This window comes from Artemia sp. Qi Xiang Cuo, chromosome 10 (assembly GCF_049724085.1).
Source record: "Artemia sp. Qi Xiang Cuo chromosome 10, ASM4972408v1, whole genome shotgun sequence".
Lineage (NCBI taxonomy): Eukaryota > Metazoa > Arthropoda > Branchiopoda > Anostraca > Artemiidae > Artemia > Artemia sp. Qi Xiang Cuo.
This window is the reverse complement of record NC_142803.1, coordinates 19,004,098-19,022,565: the sequence shown is the minus strand read 5'-3', so window position 1 is coordinate 19,022,565 and position 18,468 is coordinate 19,004,098.

The following is an 18,468-nucleotide window of genomic DNA, read 5'->3' as shown; positions in this document are numbered from 1 at the left end:
GAAAAAACCTTCCACTTCAGTTCTTAATTTCTCAAAGACATAAAAAATTTAAAGTTCAGTTCTAAATTTTTCTGTAGAAGATAGGAAAAGTTATACTATGATTATGATTAAAAAACCAACAAAGAGAAAAATCTCTAGAAAAAAACAAACAAACGAGACTGTGGCCAGTGGAGAGAAAAGAAAAACAACAGAAACCAAACAACGCGGATATTTCGCCTGTATACAAACAAGGCGTCTTCAGCACGAAAGACACAGAAAAAAACAAGATAAAACTAAAAACCAATAAAACCACCACCAAAAAAAAACAAAATGTACAATCAGCGCAAACTAATCCACGTAGGGAAAAGATGCTAATATAGAGTTACTTCAGTGAGGACACCAGAATAACTAAGGAAAAATAAAAAAACTGTAAATTACTTTAATTATTCAGTTGCGAAATAATCCTTTTGTTAGCTATTACTGAAGCAAATAGCTAACAGTTTATTTGCTTCAGTAATAGCTAACAAAAGGATTATTTCGCAACTGAATAATTAAAGTAATTTCCAGTTTTTTTATTTTTCCTCAGTTACTCTGGTGTCCTCACTGAAGTAACTATATATTAGCATCTTTTCCCTACGGGGTTGAGTTTTGCGCCGTGTGTCCATTTTTTTTTTTTGGGGGCGGGTTTATTGGGTTTTAGTTTACCTTGTTTTTTTTTTTGTGTCTTTCGTGCTGAAGACGCCTTGTTTGTATACAGGCGAAATATCCACGTTGTTTGGTTTCTGTTGTTTTTCTTTTCTCTCCACTGACCACAGTCTCGTTTGTTTGTTTTTTTCTAGAGATTTTTCTCTTTGTTGGTTTTTTGTCATGGCTGGCCAGTTCGGCTTAAGATCTTTCATGATTATGATTATTTTCCAGTGAAGATAAAAAGTTTCACTTTAATTCTAATTTTCTTAAGTTCACTTCCGATTTTTTAAAAAGAGATGAAAAATTTTAAAGTTCTGTTCCAAATTTTTCATAGAAGATAGAAAAAGTTATACATTTATTTGAATATTCGACATGAAGATAAGGAGCATCACTTTAATTCTGAGTTTTCTTGAAGAAGTGCAAAATGTTCAAGTTCACTTCTGAATTTTCTTAAAGAAGTGAAAATAGTTAGCTCAATTCTGAATTTACCAATGAAAATGAAAAAAGCTTCCACTTCAGTTCTTAATTCCTCAAAGACATAAAAAATTCAAAGTTCTCTTCTAATTTTTCCAAGAAAATAAAAAGGCTCCACTTCAGTTCTGGTTTTTTTCTCAAAGAGATGAAAAATTTAAATTTCTATTCTAATTTTATATTAAATTTTAGCTTCTTTGTCTTATGGATTTACCCATCAAATTTTTAAATTAGAAAACGAGTGACTCGTTCTATTATTAAAAACAATCGTTCAAACTCGTTCATCTAAACTCCAAAACAATAGGTTAGGTTAGGTATAAATAAATATTAATAAATAAATAGAAACTTTTCTACATGTTTAATTTAGGTTAGTTTAGGATAGCTTATCATGAGCGCTCATGATAAGTTAAACTAAACTTTTCCGGAGAGTATGGTTATGTTAGGTTAGGCTAGATTAAGTTAGGTTAGATTAGGTTAGGTTAAGTTAGGTTAGGTTAGCCTACGTACGCTTTACTTAGGTTAGGTTAGATTTGGTGAGAGACAGGCAAAAAGTTAGGTGTATGATTAGGTTAGGTTAGATTAAATTAGGTTAGGTTAAGTTAGGTTTGGCTAGGTTAGCCTACGTACGCGCGCGCACGTTAAGTTAGGTTAGATTAGGTTAGGTTAAGTTAGGTTAGGTTAGCCTACGTACGTTTCACTTAGGTTAGCTTAGATTTGTTGAGAGACAGGCAAAAAGTTAGGTGTATGATTAGGTTAGGTTAGATTAAATTAGGTTAAGTTAGGTTAGGCTAGTTTAGCCTCCGTAGGCGCGCGTACGTAGGCTAAACTCGCCTAACCTTACTTAACCTAACCTAACTTAATCTAACCTAACCTAACCTAACCTAATCATACACCTAACTTTTGGCCTGTCCCTCACCTAACCTAAGCTAACCTAAGTAAAGCGTACGTAGGCTAACCTAACTTAACCTAACCTAATCTAACCTAACTTAATCTAGCCTAACCTAACCTAACCGTACTCGCTGGAAAAGGTTAGGTTACTTATCATGAGCGCTCATGATAAGTTAACCTAACCTAACCTAACTTAAACATGTAGAAATGTTTCTATTTATTTATTAATATTTATTTATACCTAACCTAACCTATTGTTTTGGGGGTTAGATGAACGAGTTTGAACGATTGTCTTTAATAATAGAACGAGTCACTCATTTTCTAATTTAAAAATTTGATGGGTAAATCCATAAGACAAAGGAGCTAAAATTTAATTAAAAATTAAAATAGAACTTTAAATTTTTCATCTCTTTGAGAAAAAAAACAGAACTGAAGTGGAGCCTTTTTATTTTCTTAGAAAAATTAGAAGAGAACTTTGAATTTTTTATGTCTTTGAGGAATTAAGAACTGAAGTGGAAGCTTTTTTCATTTTCATTGGTAAAATTCAGAATTGAGCTAAATTTTTCACTTCTTTAAGTAAATTCAGAAGAGAACTTGAACATTTTGTACTTCTTCGAGAAAACTCAGAAATAAAGTGATGCTCCATATCTTCATGTCGAATATTCAAATCAATGTATAACTTTTTCTATCTTCTATGAAAAATTTGGAACAGAACTTTAAATTTTTCATCTCTTTGCCAAAAATCGGAAGTGAACTTAAGAAAATTAGAATTAAAGTGAAACTTTTTATCTTCACTGGAAAATAATCACAATCATAGTATAACTTTTCCTATCTTCTACCGAAAAATTTAGAACTGAACTTTAAATTTTTTATGTCTTTGAGAAATTAAGAACTGAGGTGGAAGGTTTTTTCATTTTCATTGGTAAAATTCAGAATTGAGCTAACTTTTTTCTCTTCTTTAAGAAAATTCAGAAGAGAACTTGAACATTTTGCATTTCTTCAAGAAAACTCAGAATTAAAGTGGAGTTCCTTATCTTCATGTTGAATATTCACAATCACTGTATAACTTTTTCTATCTTCTATGCAAAATTTGGAACATAACTTTAAATTTTTCATCTCTTTGAGAAAAATCAGAACTGAATTTAAGAAAAGTTATTAATAAAGTGAAACTTTTGATCTTCATGGAAAACAATCGCAGCCACAGTATTACTTTTTCTATCTTCCATCTAAAAATTTAGAATAGAACTTTAAATTTCTTTATTTCTTTGGGGAACTTAAAACTGAAGTGGAAGATTTTTATTTTTTCTGGAGAAATTAGAATTGAAGTGTGTTCTTTGGTAAAGTTCAGAAGAGAACTTCAACTTTTCTTCACTTCGTTGAGAAAATTTTAAATTGAACTAGAAATTTTGATCTTCCGGGAAAATATTCACAAGTATGGTATTACTTTTTCTATCTTCCACCGAAAAATTTAGAATTGAAGTTTAAATTTCTTTATGTCTTTTGTGAAATAAAGAACTGAAGTGGAAGATTTTTATTTTTTCTGGTGAAATTAGAAATGAATTGTGTTCTTTAGTAAACTTCAGAAGAGATCTTGAACTTTTCTTCACTTCGTTGAGAAAATTTTAAATTGAACTAGAACTTTTTATCTTCAGGGAAAATATTAACAAGTATGGTATTACTTTTTCTATCTTCCACAGAAAAATTTAGAAATGAACTTTAAATTTCTTTATGTCTTTGTGTAATAAAGAACTTAAGTGGAAGATTTTTATTTTCTCTGTAGAAATTAGAATTGAATTGTGTTCTTTGGTAAAATTCAGTAGAAAACATGAACTTTTCTTCACTTCATTGAGAAAATTTTAAATTGAACTAGAACTTTTCATCTTCCGTGAAAATATTCACAAGTATGGTATTAATTTTTCTATCTTCCACCGAAAAATTTAGAATTGAACTTTAAATTTCTTTATGTCTTTGTGAAATAAAGAACTGAAGTGGAAGATTTTTGTTTTCTCTGGAGCAATTAGAATTGAAGTGTGTTCTTTGGTAAAGTTCAGAAGAGAACTTGAACTTTCCTTAACTTTGTTGAGAAAATTTTAAATTGAACTAGAACTTTTTATCTTCCGTGAAAATATTCACAAGTATGATATTACTTTTTCTATCTTCCACCGAAAAATTAGAATTGAACTTTAAATTTCTTTATGTCTTTGTGAAATAAAGAACTGAAGTGGAAGATTTTTGTTTTCTCTGGAGAAATTAGAATTGAAGTGTGTTCTTTGGTAAAGTTCAGAAGAGAACTTGAACTTTTCTTCACTTCGTTGGGAAAATTTTAAATTGAACTAGAACTTTTTATCTTCCGTGAAAATATTCACAAGTATGGTATTGCTTTTTCTATCTTCCACCGAAAAATTAGAATTGAACTTTAAATTTCTTGATGTCTTTGTGAAATAAAGAACTGAAGTGGAAGATTTTTGTCTTCTCTGGAGAAATTAGAATTGAAGTGTGTTCTTTGGTAAAGTTCAGAAGAGAACTTTAACTTTTCTTCGCTTCGTTGAGAAAATTTGGAACAGTATTTTAGATTTTTCATCTCTTTGAGACAGATCTGAACTAAAGTGGAAAATTTTTATATTATTTGGAAAAATAGAAATTATCAATGACTAATTTCTTTTTCATTGAGAAAATTCAGAAGAGAACTTGAACTTTCCTTGACTTCGTTGAGAAAATTTTAAATTGAACTAGAACTTTTTATCTTCCGTGAAAATATTCACAAGTATGGTATTACTTTTTCTATCTTCCATCGAAAAATTAGAATTGAACTTTAAATTTATTTATGTCTTTGTGAAATAAAGAACTGAAGTGGAAGATTTTTGTTTTCTCTGGAGAAATTAGAATTGAAGTGTGTTCTTTGGTAAAGTTCAGAAGAGAACTTGATCTATTCTCCACTTCCTTGAGAAAATTTAAAATTGAACTAGAACTTTTTATCTTCCGTGAAAATATTCACAAGTATGGTATTACTTTTTCTATATTCCACCGAAAAATTAGAATTCAACTTTAAATTTCTTTATGTCTTTGTGAAATAAAGAACTGAAGTGGAATATTTTTGTTTTCTCTGGAGAAATTAGAATTGAAGTGTGTTCTTTGGTAAAGTTCAGAAGAGAACTTGAACTTTTCTTCATTTCGTTGAGAAAATTTAAAATTGAACTAGAACTTTTTATCTTTCGTGAAAATATTCACAAGTATGGTATTACTTTTTCTATCTTCCACCGAAAAATTTAGAATTTAACTTTAAATTTCTTTATGTCTTTGCGAAATAAAGAACTGAAGTGGAAGATTTTTGTTTTCTCTGGAGAAATTAGAATTCAATTGTGTTCTTTGGTAAAATTCCGAAGAGAACTTGAACTTTTTTATCTTCTGTGAAAAATTTGGAACAGTATTTAAAATTTTTCATCTCTTCGAGACAGATCTGAACTAAAGTGGAAAATTTTCATATTATTTGGAAAAATAGAAATGATCAATGACTAATTTCTTTTTCATTGAGAAAATTCAGAAGAGAACTTGAACTTTCCTTAACTTCGTTGAGAAAATTTTAAATTGAAATAGAACTTTTTATCTTCCGTGAAAATATTCACAAGTATGGTATTTCTTTTTCTATCTTCCACCGAAAAATTAGAATTGAACTTTAAATTTCTTTATGTCTTTGTGAAATAAAGAACTGAAGTGGAAGATTTTTGTTTTCTCTGGAGAAATTAGAATTGAAGTGTGTTCTTTGGTAAAGTTCAGAAGAGAACTTGAACTTTTCTTCACTTTGTTGAGAAAATTTGGAACAGTATTTTAAATTTTTCATCCCTTTGAGAAAAATCTGAACTAAAGTGGAAAATTTTTATATTATTTGGAAAAATAGAATTGAATAAAAACTAATTTCTTTTTCATTGAGAAAATTGAGAAGGGAACTTGAACTTTTCTTCACTTCATTGAGAAAATTTAAAATTTAAATAGAACTGCTTATCTTTCGAGAAAATATTCACAGCTATGATATAGCTTTTTCTATCTACTATGGAAAAATTTAGAATTTGTAAAATTGGTTTAGGAAGCATATTAAGAAAAGAACTTGTTCTGAAATGCCTTTGAAAAGTATTGCTTGGTGATGGAGCGTTCAAAAAGCTGTAAAGTATAGTTGTGGGTGAAAAAGATAAGTACTTCAAGTTGGAAAATGGGTTTAGGAGGGACGTTAAGAAAGTAACTTGCTCTGAAATGGTCTTTGAAAAGTATTTCTTGGTGTTGAGGTATCCAAAAAGCTGTAAAGTATAGTTGTGGGTGAAAAAGATACGGACTTCAAGTTGGAACATTGGTTTAGAAGGGACATTAAGAAAATAACTTGCTCTGAAATGGTCTTTTAAAGGTATTTCTTGGTGGTGATGTATCCAAAAAGCTGTAAAGTATAGTTGTGAGTGAAAAAGATAAGAACTTAAAGTTTGAAAATGGGTTTAGGAGGTACATTAAGAAAGTAACGTGCTCTGAAATGGTCTTTGAAAGGTATTTCTTGGTGTTGAGGTATCAAAAAAGCTGTATAGTATAGTTGTGGGTGAAAAATATAAGTACTTCAAGTTGCAAAATGGGTTTGGGAGGTAGATTAAGAAAATAACTTGCTCTGGAATGGTATTTGAAAAGTATTTCTTGGTGTTGAGGTAATCAACAAGCTGTAAAATATAGTTCTGGGTGAAAAATGTATTTACTTTTATTTGCAAAATGGGGCTAGAAGGGACAGTAAGAAAGTAACATGCTCTGAAATGGTCTTTGAAAAGTATTTCTTGGTGTTGAGGTATCCAAAAAGCTGTAATGTATAGTTGTGGGTGAAAAAGATAAGTACTTCAAGTTGGAAAATGAGTTTAGGAGGGAAATTAAGAAAGTAACTTGCTCTGAAATGGTCTTTGAAAGGTATTTGTTGGTGTTGAGGTAACCAAAAAGCTGTAAAGTATAGTTGTGGGTGAAAAAGATAAGTACTTCAAGTTGGAAAATGGGTTTAAGAGGTACATTAAGAAAGTAACTTGCTCTGAAATGGTCTTTGAAAGGTATTTCTTAGTGTTGAGGTATCCAAAAAGCTGTAAAGTATAGTTGTGAGTGAAAAAGATAAGTACTTCAATTTGGAAAATGGGTTTAGGAGGGACATTAAGAATGTAACTTTCTCTTAAATGGTATTTGAAAAATATTTCTTGGTGTCGAGGTATCCAAAAAGCTGTAAAGTATAGTTGTGGGTGAAAAAGAGACGTACTTCAAGTTGAAAAATGGGTTTAAGAGAAAAATTAAGAAAGTAAATAGCTCTGAAATGGTCTTTGAAAAGTATTTCTTGATGTTGAGGTATCCAAAAAGCTGTAAAGTATGGTTGTGGGTGAAAAATATCAGTACTTCAAGTTGGAAAATGGGTTTAGTAGGGACATTAAGAAAGTAACTTGCTCTGAAATGGCCTTTGAAAAGTATTTCTTTGTTATAAGGCATCCAAAAAGCTGTAAAGTATAGTTGTTGGTGAAAAAGATAAGTACTTCAAGTTGTAAAATGGGTTAAAGAGGGACATTAAGAAAGTAACTTGCTCTGAAATGGTGTTTGAAAAGTATTTCTTGGTGTTTAGTTATCCAAAAAGATGTAAAGTATAGTTGTGGGTGAAAAACATAAGTACTTCAAGTTGGAAAATGGGTTTAGGAGGGACATTAAGAAAGTTACTTGCTGGTCTTAGTCGATTACGTCATTCTATGCCCATAAATGAATTCCCGTCATGATCTTCTGATAGGGTTCTACCGATTATGTAATCAATTTCTCAGAAATCAATTTGTCCTAGTTGATTACGTCATTCTATGCCCATAAATGGATTCCCGTCATGACCTCCTGATAGGGTTCTACCGATTATGTAATCAATTTCTCAGAAATCCAATTGTCTTAGTCGATTAAGTCATTCTATGCCCATAAATGAATTCCCGCCATGACCTTCTGATAGGGTTCTACCGATTATGTAATCAATTTCACAGAAATCCGTTTGTCCTAGTTGATTACGTCATTCTATGCCCATAAATGGATTCTCGTCATGACCTTCTGATAGGGTTCTACCGATTATGTAATCAATTTCTCAGAAATCCATTTATCTTAGTTGATTACGTCATTCTATGCCCATAAGTGGATTCCCGTCACGAGCTCCTTATAGGGTTCTACCGATTATGTAATCAATTTCTCGGGAATTCTCTCCCTTCGATTACGCAATCAATATATCTCTTCCCCATCTTCCCCTTAGAAACATCAAATTAATTCCCCTTTCTTGAATCAATAATTCCCCTTAGAAACAACAATTAATTCCCCTTTCTTGAATCAATAATTCCCCTTAGAAACAACAAATTAATTCCCCTTTCGTGACATATCAATCAATCTTGACATCACCTGTCAGACATTATTGAACTTCGCCTGGAAACAATTTGATTAATGATTGACAGTACCTGTCAGACATTATTAAACTTTGCCCGGAAACAATTTGATTAATGACTGACTTTAGGTCATTGACCCCATTAACCAAGTGTTCTCCCTAATGACTCTATGCCCATATTAGGACCATAAACCACGTGGTCCTGTCACGAGTTATAGGGTCTTTTCTACTGACATCCATTTAGCAAAAGAAAAGTAAAATTTTTATGCAAATTTTGTTTACTTATTCAATGACGGTTAGCCAAAATAAAAGCTGCATTAACTAAAAAACGATCAGAAATTAAATAAAAAAAAAACAAGTTTTTTAAACTGAAAGTAAGGAGCGACAATAAAACTTAAACCGAACAGAAATTATTCCGTATATGAACGGGGCGGTCCCCGCCACACCACCTTACTCTTTAATCTAAAGTTTGACTCGTAAACAAAAATTCATTTTTTTGAACATTAAAAAAATTTAGCTTAAAGTGCGAGGCGCTGAAGAGGGGGCCGCCCCTTTCATATACGGAATAATTTCTGTTCGTTTTGAGTTTTAATGTCGCTCCTTACTTTCAGTTTAAAAAACTTGTTGTTTTTTTTATTTAATAATATGCAGGATCTATCATTGGGAAAGGGGGGTTGTTTGATCCTGGGTGTGTCCGAAAAGGCTAAAGAAATTGAGTTGAAATGTTGAGGAATGTTGAGGGGTATGTTAAGCTAAATCAAGACACCACCTGCATCCAAGTTATCAAAAAGGAGTATCTGACTTTCCTTAGGAACGCGTAAGGCTATTAATTCTAATTTTCGGGGGAACTACTACTGCAACTGCTACAGTGACTACAACTGCGACTACTCGTGACCGTGATTGCAACTGCTTGTGACTGCGACGACTTTTACCTGCGCAATTTTTGGAATTTCTGAGGCAGATACTGAGCAAAATCAAAACACACTATCTGTAAAATCAAAACCAAAAATTTCCGACTATTTGTTTGGTTTCGGAGGGTGAAGTGGAACAAAATAAAAATGTGTTATTTGCATACTGGTTGTCAAAGGGGGGGGGGTCAGAAAACCCTCAGGGATGCCTTTAGGGATTAATCTGAAACTTGCAAAGCATGTTCAGGGGGTGTTTGGAAGTGATAAAAGGGTAGTAAGCCCATCTCTTACTAGCCATATTTAGAAGAACCCTCCCCAACGTCGATCGATATTTCAAAAAAATGTTTTGTTCAAAATAGTCAAATGGTCTAATAACTATGCATCTGCGAATACCAAGCTTCCCAGAGCCTTGTGGATAAGGGTTGTAAATTATGCAATTTGCTCATTGTTAATATACAGTTGCGAAAAGATGAATACTTTATTGTGGGTGATGACACCTCAGGCAATGCTAAGGGGGATGCTGAACTGATTTCAAACAACACTATGTGTATCCAGGCTAGAAAATTGCAATATCTTTGGAAAGGCTAAGAGCCACTACTGCAACTACTGCTACTACTACGGCTTCAAATGTGACTGGTTGCAATTCCAATTGTGACTACTTCCAACTGTGACAATTTGGGACTATGACTGTGACTGCTTGCTACTGCTACTACATCTACTTGTACTTATACCCATCACCGAACCTGTGTTTCTTTTAATTGTCCAATTGATGGGACAAAAACTTCTTCTTTTGCCTCGGCTTATGTTTTGTCATTTTGAAAGGCATATCACCGAACCCTTGTTTCTTTTAATTAATCAAAAAAACTTTTTGAACAAAATAAGTTTTTCAAAAAGAAATTAAAAGACTCCATTAAACCAAAAATGAACAACATTAGAATCAAATAATCTACCAAGCATACAACTACCACGAATCAGTATCAATAAATAAATGAAACCCAAAGCAAACAGAAATTAAAATAAGTCCAACTCAAAACGAGTAGAAATTAATCTGAGTAGGGTTGTAAACCCTATGCTTTCTATAAGCCAGAATATAATTTGTACTCTACTGAAAAAAATTCAAATGAATTTACTGAAAAAAATGTGCATTGTCAGTTTTATATACATATGCTGATATTTGTTCCTTAAATCTTAATTAATTTTTGATTTCTTAAAGTTATAAAAGTAAAAACATTTAAAAGAATTTTTTCAGTAAAGTACAAATTATATTCTGGCTTTTAGATAGCATAGGGTTCATAACCATACTCAGATTAATTTTTGCTCGTTTTGAGTTCGACATATTTTAATTTATGTTTGTTTTGGGGGTCATTTATTTATTGATACTGATTTGGGGTATTGTATGCTTGGTAGATTATTTGATTCTATTTTTGTTCATTGTTGGTTTAATTGAGTTCTTTACTTTTTTTTGAAAAACTTATTTTGGGCAAAAAGTTTTTTTTTATTAATTTCTCTTCGTTTATATTGACATAGTCTTTTTCAGGGAGAAAATATGAGCCTTTTCTGAAGTTAAACACCCATCCCTTCCATAAAAATCTTAAATACCCACTGGGCATAACTTACAACCCTTGCCCCAATTCTCTGGGGTTTGTTTCAACTCCAAAAGCCTTGTTATATGATATTTAGACTATTTTGATTAGAATGGCTATCTCAAAATTCCTATTAGATACATTTTGGGACAATACGAGGTGTGTGTAGGGGGGAGGAGGAGGTAGCTGCCCTCGGATCACTTTGAATCTTAAAAAGGGCACTAGAGCGTCTGATTACCAATCCAATGAACCCCCTTCGAAGTTTATATGACCACACTCTATAAAAACTCTATATGTCCTCAGGGCGTAACTTGTAACCCTTGCCCTGAGGGCTGGGGGATTCGTTATCCACAAAGACATAATTTCCAGACGTTTCTGATAGGCTGAACAAAAGGGCTATATCAAAATTTTGATTGGACGTGGGACGTGTTTGGCGAAAATACAGGCGTGGAGGAAGGGCATTTGCCCTCTGGTCACTTTCGACTAATAAAAAAGGTACTAGTCTACTCAATTTCCAATCGAATGAGTCCTTTTTGCAGCTTCTACGACAAAAGTTCTAGAAAAAAACTTATATGACCCAAGGGCATAACATACGAGCCTTGTCCTGAGGACGATGGGGGGAGGGTTGTTATCCTCAAAGAAATAATTTCTAAACCTTTCAACTAAGTTGAACAAATTGGCCATATCAAAATTCTGATCGAAAATGATGGGAGTGGAGGGGGGTGTGATCCTCCCTCCTATTATTTGGAATATTAAAAAGGGCATTAACCCTCTCAATTTCCAATCGAAAGAGCCCTTTTTGAAGTTTTTACGACAACACTTTCTATAAGACATTATATCCCCCCAGGGTATAACTTACAACATTATCCCAGAGGGCCGTGGGGGTTGTCATACTCAAAAACATAATTTCCGGTCCCTTCAACTACGTTCAACAAAATGGTTATACCAAGGTTTTGATTGGAAATGTTTTGGGAAATGCTGGGTCTGGAGGGGGGCCTTCGTCCTCCGACCACTTTTAACTATTAATTACTGCACTAGCCTTCAAAATTCCCAAATGAATGAGTCCTTTTTGAAATTTCTACGACAACGCTGGCAAAGACCTAATTTCCAAATTTTTCAATTACGTTGAACAAAATGTCTATCTCAAAATTTTGACTGGATGTGTTTGGGGAAATGGTGGGCGTGAAAGGGGCCTTAGTTGCCCTCCAATCACTCTTAAATATTAAATAGGGCACTAGCCCTTTCAATTTCCGATCGAAAAAGCCCTTTTTGAAGTTTCTACGACAGCGCTTTCTATAAGACCTTATATGCCCCTAGGGCATAAATTACAACCCTTGCGCTGAGGGCTGGGGGGGGGGGAGTGCCATCCTCAAAGACAAAATTTCCGGACTTTTCAACTATGTTGAACAAAATGGCTATCTCAAAATTCTTATTGGATGTGTTTGGGAAAATTGTGGGCGTGGGAGGGGTGTTAGTTTTCCTCCAATCCTTTTGACTATTAAAAAGGGCACTAGCCCTTCGAAGTTTTCGAAGTTTCTATGACAACGCTCTCTATAAAAACTTTATATGCCCCCAGGGCATAACTTACAACCCTTGCCCTGAGTTGTGTAGGGCGAGTGTCATCCTCAAAGACATAGTTTCCGGGCCTTTCAACTACGTTGAACAAAATATCTATCTCAAAATTTTGATTGGATGTGTTTGGGGAAATTCTGGGCCTGAGAGGGGAGTTAGTTGTCCTCCAATCAGTTTCGACTAGCCTATTAAAAAGGGTACTAGCCCTTTCAATTTCCAGTAGATTAAGCCCTTTTTGAAGTTTCTACAACAACGCTTTCTATAAAACCATTTATGCCACTAGGGCAAAAGATTGCCCTGAGGGGTATGGGGGGGGGGGTTATCATCCTCAAAGACGTAATTTACAAAAATTTTAACTAAGTTGAACAAAATAGCTATCTTAAAACTTTGATTGGATGTGTTTGGGGGAAAGGTGGGCGTGAGACGGGGGTTAGTTGCGCTTCAATCATTTTCAACTATTAAAAAGGACACTAGCCCTTTGAAATTCCAATCAAATGAGCCCTGTTTCAAGTTTCTACAAAAACACTTTCAATAAAAGCCTTATATGCCTCCAGGGCATAGCTTACAACATTAGCCCTGAGGACTCTGGGGGTAATGTCATCCTAAGAGACCTAAGTTCCAGAACTTTCAACTACATTGAACAAAATTACTATCTGAAAATCTTAATTGGATGTGTTTGGAAAAATGGTGGGCGTGAGAGGGGGGTTAATTACCCTCCAATCACTTTCGACTAATAAAAAGGGCACTAGCTCTCTCAGTTTCTAATTCAATGAGTCCCTTTTGAAGTTTCTACGGAAAAAATATCTATAAAAACCTTATATGCCCCCCGGGCATAACTTACAGCCCTAGCGCTGAGGGTTCGTGTGGGGTTAACATTCTCAAAGACCTAATTTCCAGAACTTGGAGCTATGTTGAACAAAATGAATATAACAAAATTTTGATTGCATGTGTTTGGGGAAACGGTGGGCGTGAGAGGGGGGTTAGTTGCCCTCCAGTTACTTTCAACTATTAGAAAGGGCACTTGCCCTTTCAATTTCAAATCGAGTCAGCTCTTTTTGAAGTTTTTAAGACTACGCTTCCTATAAGAACCTTATATACCCCCAGGGCATAACTTACAACCCTTGCCCTGAGGGCTGTAGGGGGAGTTTCATCCTCAAAGACATAATTTCTGGACCTTTCAGCTATGTTAAAGAAAATGTCTGTCTCAAATTTTGATTAGATGTGTTTGGGAAAATGGTGGGCGTGAGTAAGGGGTTTGTTGCCCTCCAGTCACTTTCGACTATAAAATAAGGCACTAGCCCTTTTAATTTGCAAATCGAATGATCCCTTTCTGAAGTTTCTACGACAACGTTTTCTATAAAAACCTTACATACGCCCAAGGCATAACTTACAACCCTTGCCCTAAGGGCTTTGAGGGGGTTGTCATCCTCAAATAATTTCTAAAACTTTCAATAACGTTGAACAAAATCTAAAATTTTTGATTGTATGTGGTTTGGGAAAAGGTAAGCGTGAAAGGGGGGTTGGTTACCCTTAAATTACTTTCAACTATTTAAAAGGGCACTAGCCCTTTGATCTTTTAATCCAATGAGCTATTTTTCAAGTTTTTACCACAAACCTTTCAATAAAAACCTTATATGATCCCAGGGAATAGCTTATAACCCTTGCCCTGAGGATTTTTTTTTTGGGGGGGGGGAGTGCCATTCTCAAAGAAATAATTTGTGGACCGTTCAACGTAGTTGAAAGGTCCACAAATTAAGCGGTAGGCGTGAAAGGGCGGTTGGTTACCCTTAAATTACTTTCAACTATTTAAAAGGGCACTAGCCCTTTGATCTTTTAATCGAATGAGCCATTTTTCAAGTTTTTACCACAAACCTTTCAGTAAAAACCTTATATGCTCCCAGGGAATAGCTTATAACCCTTGCCCTTAGGATTTTTTTTTTGGGGGGGGGGGAGTGCCATCCTCAAAGAAATAATTTGTGGACCTTTCAAATACGTTGAAGAAAATGGTTATCTCAGCGCTTTCTATGAAAACCTTATTTTCCAACAAGGAATAGCTTACAACCCTTGACCTGAGTGCTGTGGGTGGGTTGTCATCCTCAAAGACCTAGTTTTTCAGAACCTTCAACTACGTTGAACAAAATGGTTATCTCAAACTTTTGATTGGATGTGTTTTGGGAAAAGGTGAGCGTGAGAGGGGGGTTAGTTGCCCTCCAATCACTTTAAACTATTAAAAAGGGCACTAGCCCTTTCAATTTCCAATCGAATGAACCCTTTTTGAAGTTTCTACGACAAAGCTTTCTATAAAAACCTTATATGCCCCCAGGGCATAACTTACAATCCCTGCCCTAAGGGCCGTGGAGTGAGTTTCTTCCTCAAAAACATAATTTCTATCGGGAAATCAACTACGTTGAACAAAATGGCTATCTCAAAATCTTGAATGGATGTTGTTGGGGAAATGGTGGGCGTGGAAGGGGTGTTAATTGCCTTCCAATCACTTTCCACTATTGAAAAGGGCACTAGCCATTCCAATTTCCAATGGAATGAGCCCTTTTTGAAGTTTCTACGACAACTCCTTCGATACAAAGTGCCCTGGTCTAGACTAAAAACAAAAACAACAATACATTATGCCAACATCGTTCTTTACTTTCGCAGCGCAAATGCGCTGCCTATGATTGCTTAGGTAAAGGGCCAAAAGCTTCTTTTTCTTCCAAAGATTTATCTACTCCAAGTTTTTGATTTTCTAAAGTATAGTAGGCATTGCTGATTCGTTATTATGAAATACATATAGCTAAACATTTGTTTTTTTTTAACAAAGGTACGGTAGGCGTTGATGACCAAAAAAGAAATATCACTCTAAAAATAAAACACTTCGTTAGTAGTTGTCGGGGCTTCCTTCCGCACTTTGTTATATGTTCTTCGTACATTTTCAGGTGGTATCAGAACGTTTAAGCTATGTTGTCTTTTCACACGAGAATATGCAACGTATAACATTCCATGATTGAAAACTGGAGTACTAAGGTCAGGGCAAACAAATTCAAAATTTTGCCCTTGCGACTTATGTATAGTCATGGCAAATGCAGGTCGAAATGGAAATTGGTGTCGCTGAAAATTACACCCGGGTTGACCTTTACTAGAGTCCACTGTAACTCGGAATATGTGTACTTTTTCCCCCAATTTTTCTCCAGTAATTACGTTCACCTTAATTAAAATGTTACATAATTCAGTAAAAATAAGACGGGTCCCATTACACATCCCTTCTGTAATATCTAAGTTACGCAAAAGCATACCTATCGTATTTTTCTTTATTTTTAAGTCATACGGTGGTAAATCTACTGTGTCAGTTGAGTTGAGGAATTCTGGAGTAAATTCAATTCCTCCTTTTCTTTATTTTGTACAGAATCATAACTTTTATACGATTTGTATTCTACTAGAAGGCGATTGAAATTTGTTTCTTCTTGAAGCTAAAATAACTCTTCCTTCATTACATCGAAACTTTGTTTAGACAAACATTCACCAAATACTTCCTCAATTAAATTGCCACTGGAAATTATATCTTCCAGTAATTCAATTTTATTAAGGGGGAACGGAATAGAAAAATTCCCGGCTATCTTTTCCATGTTTAATATTTGTAGCTTGTCTGGCGACACCAGACGCATAAAGGCATCAATTTTGGTTTCTATCTGTTCCCCTGATCTAGCAACATAATCTGAGTTTGCTAAAAAAAAAAAAAAATTTCTGGGCTTTCTAAATTAGGATTTTTAGTGCAAATTCTATTTCAACTTGTCTAAAAGAACGGCAAATATAAGTATAATAAAATTAACATGGACTTGTAGAGGATTTTGAAAGGAACAACTTGGCTTTTAGTGTTTTTTTCCTAATTAATTCAAAACAGGCATTTCCATAAGTTTATTTGATTCTACTAAAAGTTGTTACCATCAGTTTTATATTAGAAACTCCTGAACTGTTGAATGTTTAGTTTCAATAGGCGGGCATAAATACCAGTCTTCAGGTGATAAACAGTCAGGGTTTCAACTTGTATCGGCTGGCATGATAAGTAAATGTTTCAACATATTATGCAAACGGCAATGCTCCGTCAAATTAAGTTGCTGTCAAAGATTTTGAAAGAAGAGAAATGCAATTAAACAAGAACTTGGCCTAGTTAGTTCACAAACGTGCTGTGTTAAATACAAGAGCGCCGGCAGAACATTTTTTTGGGGGGGGGGGCTAACAGCAAAAGATCAGTGAGGGCTAGGTGACATGGAATATATTTCAGGATTTTTTTTTGTAGGAATAAGCTTATTTTTAAATACTTTTAGAAAAGAACTCTCAAATAAAAAGAGCAACTAAATTGCCTGCAAAATGAAACAAAATACAGTGAATTTTAAAACCGTAAGGATTACTGGCAAAAGGATCAATTTGTTTAATCAATGATATATTTAATTATTAGGTATTTAATTTTAAAAGAAAATCAAACTCAAACCAAAATTACAGAAAGATAGCTTTCGTAGATTATAACAGTTGTAGACTTGTCTTTATACAATTTCCTATGCCTTAGAAAACTTTACACAAGGAGTAGAGGTACTCAAAAATCATCCTGCCTGCACAGATACCACTTTTTGATTTTATAACGGCCATATTTTTGATTTCACGGCCATATTATAACGGCCACTTTTTGATTTCATAACTCTACAATTCTTCCCCTCGAACTTAAATCTGTTATACATTCATACATTAAGAAAAAGAAAATAGAATATCGAAAGAAAAACAAAATTTAAACTTACTATTCAGCTGTCAAATTGACCCTCTTTCTTTTTATTATCCTATTCAAGTAAAAAAAAAAATGAACAAGTTCAAAAAAAAAAAATTTCGTCATAAGAGAATCTTGTCAAACAGTTAGTGAAAAAAAAACTGAATGTAAAGAGTGACTTGGACCAATATTCACCAAAACTAGAAATTTAATTCTCGTGACAATTGCTACACCGGCAGTATTGGCTTTTTATGCTAATTCTAAGAATTCTTTCAGTTTATTGTTACCCACCCAAAACCAAAAATCTGAGAAAATTGGCCTGATTTTTTAAAAAGGACCCCCCCCCCAAAAAAAGCAAGCAATCTTATTGGAAAGCTCTTTATTAGGTACATCATTTCAGATAACCCTACCGTAGAGGTTTCAAGCTCCAATCTTCAAAATTTTGAATTTTGCTTTTTTCCCAAAAGAAACATTGTCGATGCATATTTTTTTTCCCAGGGGAGATTTTATCAACCCAAAGGTCGAAAATAATTGGAAGGGAGCTCTTTCAAGCGTAAATTTAAAGCTCCTTATTAAGTGGCCAAACAGATTGGACCAGGGGAAAGTCTTGTTTTCTTGCTATTTAAAGGCGCAAAACTACAACTTTACCCCAAAGAGGATGACTTTGCGATCAATTTAAAATTCTGAGAAGCTAATTGATTTAATAGTATCAATAACTATGTTTTAGGCTTTCCGGTTATAACAGAAGTAACGCACCACAGTAGCAGTGCTGGATTCAACCAAGTAGATTCGTTTTATTTGTCATAAAATTTGGTGACGCACTTGGCGATCTGTAATTGCGGATCACCTATAATGAGGGGGGTGAGTCATTGTTAGGGTGGGGATAGGGTGGATTCCTAAAAATTTTAATGCGCAAACTGCTTACTCTTCACGAAGCTTCAGATAAATGTTGAAAGAGGTAGGAGGAGTAGGAATTAATTAAATGGTTTCGCTATATAGCAAAAATGTTACATTCCCATTTCTACCAGCACAGAGGTGGATAGCAAGGCAGTTCATCATCAGCCCTGCCAGGAAATTTCTTTGGGGTTGCAAATACTAAGATGAACTTAGTTTTCGGCAATTTTAAATGGAGGTATTTTCTTTTTCTAGTTCTATGAAGTACTTGAATGTATTTAAACAAATTTAGGTAATGTATTTACCGTTAAGAAAATCCTATTTTAGAAATTCTCACAGAAT